Genomic DNA, 8,493 nt, shown 5'->3' on the forward strand with positions numbered 1-8,493 from the left:
GACTCCTGGGGCTTGATTGCTGGTTACTTCCTGAGGTGAGCTGCTCAGCTGTTTACAGATGGGCAGCTCCAGGGCTGAAAAGAGCTGTGTGAAGGCCAGGTTCACAGGCCCCGCCCACTGTGACCCACTACTCAGTCTTGGGTGGACTCACAGGCAGAGTCCAGATACCATGGCTGAGGTTAATGATCATTTGCTGGATGAAGGCGAATTCCCATCTGTCTACTACTTCTTGGCCTAAAAACCCTAGTCAGAGCCCTTGCTTTAGGGACAAGAGTCAAAGCCTAGTCTGAGCCCTTGCTTTAGGGACAGGAGTCAAAGCCTAGTCAGAGCCCTTGCTTTAGGGACAGGAGTCAAAGGCACAAAACCCACGAATTCTCCACATTGTAAGCGTTCAGGAAAACTTCAAGGAATCAATAAAAAATGTTATATCTAAACAACAAAACCATATGCTACTGTTTTCCTCTCAGCAAGTACTCCTGGTCCTTGCTACTTCATCTGCTCTCCTAGGACAAGATCCAGTCCTGAAATCAGCCATGGAATGCTTCAGACAGGTCTAATACCAAATCCCTTTTAAAGCACTGTGTGAAGATTTTGTTTCTAAAACATTACACCCACTCTAGTTCTCCACCCACAAGTGCACATTCCTTAGCAGCATGAAAGTGAATCTGAGGCTGTGTAAAGTTAACACTCAGCAGCAAAAGACAATGAGCCAAGCTGGGAAAGCAATTCTTTTCCCTGGTCTTAGAGACAAGGATCATCTAAATATACACAACAACAAAACACATATCATGCACAATTAAACCATTTAGGTCTCTACATGTAGGACCTATACAGATAAATCTGTTTTGTCTGTGTGAGTGTGTGTGAGTGTGTGTATCAGCAAGCTGCAGGAACCCTAAATAGGAGGCTCTAGGCTGATGCCAATACTGGATGCTGTGAGAAGGCTGGGGTCTGGCTGCTATTCCCCTTAAACTCATCTTAAACATTTATTCTTGTTTAAATTAGTTTCTTTCAGAGTTGAGTGACTGTTTCGCAGTCACTCAAAATGTCATCTCAAACATTGTGGCACCTTTTCATCACTCTTGAAATGTACCTAGAGAATCAACATCAACCCCTACTGTCTAACGGAACTGTTTTAAGAACATGGTATTAAGACTCTTTTAGGCCACTTTAGAGGCTGTAATCAAGTTCGGCAAAAGCATATATTCATTCACAGCCAGCTTAGCAGCTTCAAGGTAGGCGAACGGCCTGGGTCCTGGATGCTTTAGGGGAACAGCTGTAGAGATGGCTCAGTGGTTAAGGGTGCTTACTGCTCTTGCAGAGGAACTGGGTTAGATTCCCAACACTCATATCAGGTACAAACAAGTACATATGCATAAATAAAAAGAACAAATCTTAAAAAGAAAAATCAACCAACCTGGCAAGCAGAAAATTCACTTCTCTGAGCTATAGTTAACCTAAATTTGTATAAGGATCCCAAATGATTGTGAAATGTATGTCCATTTTCTGATGAGACTCCAAAATTTCAGTAATGAACAATGAATTACTATATTTGAAACATTTCATTAACATAACAGAATGAATCACTAAACTTTCCACAAAGGTAAGGGTGTGGCCACAGCCTGACAGAGCAAAGGTACCTTACCTGCTGTCCCTGGCCTGCCAGGGAAGGTGTTCAGGCAGGCAGACATGGCTGTCCCGCCTTGTGGGAAGACACACAGTCAGCGCTGCTTCCTCCTCTGCCCGCCACACTTACCCTCAATGAATGCATAAAAAAAAGTAAGCACTACACCTGTGCCTTAACCCTAAAGTTCACCCTAACCCGAAAATGGTAAGCCAAGTCTCCTGCCTTGCCTCACAACTGGCCATGTTTTTTTGTTCGTTTTTGAGACAAGGACTCACTATACATTTCTGGCAGGTCTGAACTCACTATGTAGAACAGGATGGTCTTGAATTCACAAGATCCACCTGCCTCTTCCTCTGAGTGCTAAAATTAAAGGTGTGCTACACCATACCCTGCCTTTATTCTTAACCAAATGTTCCTTTCCAATGAACTTACCATTATATTTCCAAGTTTTAGAAATGTCTAACAGACTGCAGAAAGATATTTCTTTAAGCCCAGGCCAGCCAGGGCCTCAACACCTGCCTTCACCCAACAACAACAAAATACAAAGCAACAAAACAAAAACAATAAAGGATTCCTTCTTCCAGAAGCCATTTTACAAGACCTTTGAAAAAACACAGCCTTCTGCAAACCCACTGAGACCAGCTAACCCCTTCCAAACTTGGGCTAGCCTGCTCAGAGCTAAGAAACAGCCAGCTCAAGGAGTTGTTGGGGTGTCTATGAAATGACCAGAGAGGAGAGTTAACTCATTCTCTGAGATTGGCCAACAGTGTCTGTTGCGATCTACTGGACCTTTGTAGGCAGTTTGTAATGCAGAAAGACAGTATTCATATTGGCAACAATAAATAAGTTACACAAGAATATACACCAATGGGTAAGATAACCTCAGTCTGAAAAGCCCTTCATAAACAAGTGTATAACCTACTTGATTAGGATCTATCTTCTGCCTTTCAGGGTGGCTTCCAAAAGGCCAAACTGTTACTACACTGGGGGAGGGCGATGATGATAAGATGGGGTAGGACTCTTTCCAACTGCTACTAAAAGTTTACTAACTGGCAGGTACCAATGCTGTCTCATCTTCAAATTTATCCCATCCAAGCCCCATGTCCCTCTTTCCTTGAGAGATAAGGAAACTCAAGGGTGGGGAGTTCAGGCTCAGTTCACTCCTCCGGGAAACAGTAGCGACGGGATATACCTCCAATGCTGACTTCCAAATGCTTACCAAAACCATTGAGTAAGAAAAAAAGGGGGAGGGCCGTCAATACTGGCACCAAAGTCCAGTGCTACTTACAGTTTCGCTATCTCCCCCTCACATGGTATGAAGAGCAGGTGCTACTGGGTGGGCTACTCCCCTGCTGAGGCGCTCAAAGCCATGGGCCTCAACAAAAGCATTCTGGACTGATGCAGGCTCCAGGAGGAACTCCAAGCCAACATCCAGAAGACTGATCCTGCTCTAACCTAAGAGCTAGGAAGGCCATTGACACTTTAGCCGGTAGTCAGTCTAAGACTGAACCCTTGCGATGTGCTGGAAACTTCTTCCTATGGGGCCAGTGTCTGTACACAGCTTTTTCTGAGGAAGTCCACCCATGTTAGTTTAGGCAAAGCCCAACTAAGCAAAGGTTCCCACCTGAGGGTGCTGAGGATGGTCCCTGCACTCACATTGTGCCATACGCAGGCAGACACACAGCTACTGTGACATCACCCAAGCAAGGGCCTGACTTTTGGTAAGTACTAAAAGCAGAAGCTTGCAAGAATCAGAAATAATAGTTTTTCAACCGCACTAGCCTTCGGGGGGGGGGGGGGGGGAGAGTTTACCTGCCGAGTCTCTGCAGCCCCTCTCTATACCAGGCGTGTAAGAAAACGAAAGGAGGAGCTTCACCGGGGAACCTGAGAGAGATTTCTAGGCTGGCTTCAAACTCCTGCAATCCTCCTGTTTCAGAGGGACAAAGATGAACTAACTGCAAAGGTCCTTGCAGGAACTCAATTCTGAAATCTTCTTATCAGGGCCAAATTCGAATTCAACATTTTCTTTGCTGATCTCTTGAACTTTTTTTTTTTTTTTAAACCAAAAGCCTAACTCCCCTTCCCTATCCCTCGCTAACATTCAAAATTATCTCCCAAGCAATTTTAGGTTTTACAAGTGTAAACAGCACTATCAAACTATATCAAATAGGGGGTGGGGTATAGCTCAGGTGCTAGTGTTTGTTCAGCATCTGGAAAGACCTGGGTTCAATCTCTAGAACCTATAACCCATGTGTGGTGGCCCAGGCCTATAATCACAGCATTTGAAAGATCAGAAGGTCAAGATCATCCTAGGTTACTTAGTTCCAGGACAGCCTGGGCTGCACATGACTGTCTCAAACAGCTTAACAAACAGAAAAAAAAAAAAAAAAAAAAAAAAAAAAAAAAAGCACCAAATATCACAAAATGATAAATGTGAGAAGTCATTAAAATCCTGAAGTTAGGCTTGGTGCATGCCTTTAATCTCAGCACCCAGGAGACAGAAGCAGGTACATCTCTGTGATTTGAGGCCAGCCTGGTCCACACAGAGTTCCAGGACATCCAGGGCTACAAAGACAGACCTTGTCTCAAACAAAACAAAACAAAACAAAACAAAAACAAAAAACAAAACAAAACAAAAAAAAAAACACTCCCAAGTTAAACACCATTTGAGCCATTTTTCAGTAATTCTTTACTTATTATTTTTGAGATAGTTTCACTATATAGCTTTGCCTGATCTATAACTCACTATGAACATCAAGATGGCCTTGAACCCAGAGGTCTGTCTAGTCATTGTTTACTTTCCAATTCTTCATTTATTTACTTAATTTGTGAGTGTGTGTGTATGTGTGTGTATGTGTGTGTGTGTGTGTGTGTGTGTGTGTGTGTGTGTGTATACACACATATCATGCATGATGCACGTAAAGGTGAGAGTCATTTCTCTCCTTCTACCATGTTGCTATACTTGATGGCTGGCACTTTTACCCACTGAGCTATCTAGACAATATTACAATCTTTGTACACCCAGAATCTAGTCTGAGTTTTATAACTTAGCAAGAAACTAGTCTGGGAGTAAAGTGAGGCTAAAAGGGTATAAGTCACAAAGCAAGGCAGCAACAAAGATCAATCCACAACACTAGAAAGCCCAGTAGTCTGTTCACTACAGATCTGTATCTTCCTAACCAACCTGTCTTTCTGGATTCTCTGCTATGACTTGGTCTGGAAACAGACTTTATACGTCAGGGTCGAGACTTACTACAGTAGGACTACAACTACTTTGTTAAGGGAGGAGTGGAACTCACCCAAAGAGGATCTAGCACCCCCTGACCCTCAATGTGAGACAATGTCCTTGAGCAGCAAAGAAATCCGGACTTCAGTCAAGTGTTTGTGCATCCTGAAGGCTACAGTTTGGAGGGGACTATAAAAATATGACTTCCTAGCTTTTCTGAAGTGCTGGGGTGATGAAAGCAAGAATATTTGCCTCTAGCTTTCTCACCTGACCTGGCTAAGTGTCAAGAAATTTCCCAAGAGGAAAGCGAATGGTTTTCAAAGGTGTAGCTACTGGCAGCATGGGGTCAACCTCTTTTCCCTTCTAGGTCAATACTGAAGTATTACCCTCAATTTAGACTTCAGACTCTTGAGCACAGCTCTTAAGTGTGTATTCTACACCTGGAAATTGAGATGTGTGACTCATTTTCTCACATATGACCTCATGAGACTCAGGCAGGCCAGCCTCTTAAAATGACACACGGTAGACCCTTCCTCTAATGGGGAATACGCAGGGCTCGTGTATTGCTATCAACTTTTCTATCACTATAATCCCAAATCACAAGACCTAGGACAAGACATACAGACCCATGGTTAGACTATGAAAGGCTCTTTACATCTAGTATTCATACAAGGCCAGGTGGGACAAGTGCAAAGTCTGCAAAGGAAACAGGTCTGTAGGAAAAACAGTAGCTCGCTCTGTGCTCTTCTGTACGGCCAAAAGTGAAAGCACAAGGGAAAAGACCTAATGAAGCCTGGCCTTGGTTGTCCTATGACTGGGCATAGAACACCCTCTTGTTGAGTTTCCAAGGGTTCACAGCGGTGCTCTAGGCTCTTTGACAGCTTTAACGAACCAGGGCTGGGAGGGACATATTTACTTCTGCCTTATATAATGTTATTGCTGTTAGCACCAGCTCTTTCTTTCTTGTATGGGTGCTTGCCCTGTACAATTAGCACCTTATTACAGCCCTAATTACTAACTGGCTCAATTAAGCATTTCATTTGACTGTCTGGTTCATGCACTAGCTCAAGGGCCTGGACACCTCAGCTACAATAAATCCTAAGCTTCTTTTAAGCAAGTGCTTGATTTTTCAGGTCTTTAGGTCCATAGGCATTAGAGCACTTTCTGAATGTTTGGCGCTCTAAGCATGTATATTATACAGTCAACCCTTCCCTTCATTCCATCCAGATCTACCAGATTCTGCTCTCTTCTTAGCTACCTGGAGTTTAGCTTTACTCTGTTTGCATATACATTTTTCCTTTATCTGATGAGGTGGGCTAAAACAGGCACAAGACTTTCAACGTCATATTCCATGTTCCCCTAGAAAGAGGATTCAAGAGGAGTGAGTTCATGCTAGAACATCCTTGCTTTTGAAATTAGCCCCACGGCCTGGGGAATGTAACTCAATGATAGACAAACATGGGCTTTTTGCGTTAGGTCCCCTGATGGATGACACAGAGATTGTGAGGGGCTATAGAAGGTGACACTTAGGACTGCACAAAGCCTCCACTTAAATCCCGCCTCTGATACTTACTAGTTATGTGATCTGTGACCTTTGCTCAGACACTTACGACATTTTCTGTACCTGTTTCCCAGACTGTGCAATTGTCCTTGTAAGGCTAATTTGAGAACTGAACCGGCATCCTAGCAGAGAATGTAAACGCCACTGCTTCCTTAGGGCCTGTGAACCTAGTATCCGATATCAGTCATAAAATTAAAGTCACCAAGTAAGTAATGCTGACCCCTCTCAACAAGGAACCTGTTGCTGGTTGTCGGGTAGGGTGTGGTGCTGGGGGGGGGGAGAAACTGGGGCCTTTGCACATAATAGTGTTCTACCGCTATTATGTATTTTTAAAGACATGCTGAAAGATTCTGCCCCTGCCCACGAAAATGACTCCACGGTAGCCAAACTCAACTTTTCTGACTTTTCAACTTGCTGTCACGCTTCCAATCTTCAGCCCCCCCATACTATTACAATGGTCTCTTTTCCCAATTAATCTCCAGCACAAGCTACCCTAATTAGCAGCAGGAGCCCTTGTCATTTCACCAGTTCCGCACAAGACATCCAGCCAAACACAGGGATAGGGTGCAGGTGCCGTATTCAGTGTAATATCTGCTCCTCCACAAAAGGAAGAAACCCTTTCCGGCATCACCGTTCCCAGTTACTAGAGGGCAAAGTCCACGCCTGCAAGAAGTCTTCTCTCGGAAGCACCTGCATTACTATGTACTGGAACAGGAAACGCACGCCCAGTCTATCAGTCTATCGACTGGAAAAGACCATCCGTGTGAGGGCTCAACAGTTAGCAGTTCGGTACCTTTGAACATAGTCGGGCACTTCCTGTTACCTTTCCCACTCATGGGGCAACCCCACTATAGCCATTAATCCACTATTACAGCTCTATTCACCGCGTTCTGTGGATATGCTTACAGGAGGAGCCTTCCCTTCTGCCCTGAAAGAGTCTTTGGTCGGAAGTTCTGTTTATTAGTTTTGTTAGCTGAGAAGCCACAGTGAAGAAACGCCTTTTTTGTTGTTGTTGCTCTTTGAGACAGGGTCTCACTATGCAGCTATGGCTGTCCTGGGACTCACTACGAGGAGCAGGCTGACCTCGAACTCACAGAGATCCGCCTTGCACTGCCTCCCTAGCGCTGGGATTAAAGGCGTGTGTGGCCTGCGCCTTTCACTTCTTGATGATTAAGCTGTGGAGGGTTGCTTCCCTCAAAAGTAGAACATCAGGTAAGTGAAGTTTCAACCAACTCCTCCCCATTTCCCCACACAGCTCCTTTGAAACTCGGTTCATATACTACCTCTCTTCCTTAAGGGGCTCCGATGATGATCACAGCTTCACCTTGCAGGCATCCTTTCTGGATATCCGAGTCCCATACCCTCCCCAGGCTCGGTTCTCCCCTCCATCCAGGCAGTCCGAAGCACAAGACACTCTCCCTACTCTCTCTGGGACAATACTCCAGCAACCACACGAGGCAAGGGTAACTTACAAAGCCCTGGGTCACTATTTGATGATGGGCAGTAAGGGAGGAAAGGATAAAGGGCAGAGGAAGATCCATCCCTGGAGTGGTGGGGAGGGGGAGCAAACCGAGAAGCCCCACTGCTGGCTCAGACCCTTTCCGGACCAGAGTGACCTAAGGAGGGGATGGATCCACGGTCCGTCTCTTCAGCCATCCTAGGGACCAACTGAGGGGGTATAGGAGATGGTCTCTCAAGGGCAGCACGACTTCCGCCTTGCTGAGGCGTCTCACGTGCGGCTACTTCGACTCCGGCCCCAGCGCGCAAGGGTGCGCGCTTCTCCCGGGAGTCCCGGCTGGGGCCCCGCGCCTCCCTCCTCCCGGGGCTTCCTCTCGGCACTGACCGTCAACCTGAAGGCAGCTCGCAGTCCCGCGCCGCCTGCTGCTGCCCCTACCCCGGGGCCCAGCCTCCAGCGTCCGCGATGGCTCGGGTACCGGGCGCCGCGGCTTGCCGGACTCGGCCTCACATCGGGCGGCGCGCAGGAGAGGCCCATGGAGCTCCAGGCGGTGGCGGCAGCCGCGGCTGCGGGAGCGGCCGCCGCGCGGACTGATGACGCGCGGGCGCCGCGGGGCGGGGCGG

General features: G+C 46.3%; 1 protein-coding gene across 2 annotated transcripts in view; it reads right to left on the reverse strand.

The window, feature by feature from the left end:
* Positions 1–8,468, reverse strand: part of Zdhhc3 (zinc finger DHHC-type palmitoyltransferase 3) — a 41,486-nt gene extending 33,018 nt beyond the window's left edge. The window contains exon 1 of one of the 2 annotated variants that reach the window (XM_051202948.1): positions 8,258–8,468. The gene's annotated coding sequence lies outside the window, so the exon portion shown is untranslated. The remainder of the gene's footprint in view (positions 1–8,257) is intronic. The other variant, XM_051202955.1, reaches the window with a different exon arrangement.
* Between the last annotated feature and the right edge of the window lie 25 nt (positions 8,469–8,493).

This window comes from Phodopus roborovskii, unplaced genomic scaffold (assembly GCF_943737965.1).
Source record: "Phodopus roborovskii unplaced genomic scaffold, PHOROB, whole genome shotgun sequence".
Classification (NCBI taxonomy): Eukaryota; Metazoa; Chordata; class Mammalia; order Rodentia; family Cricetidae; genus Phodopus; species Phodopus roborovskii.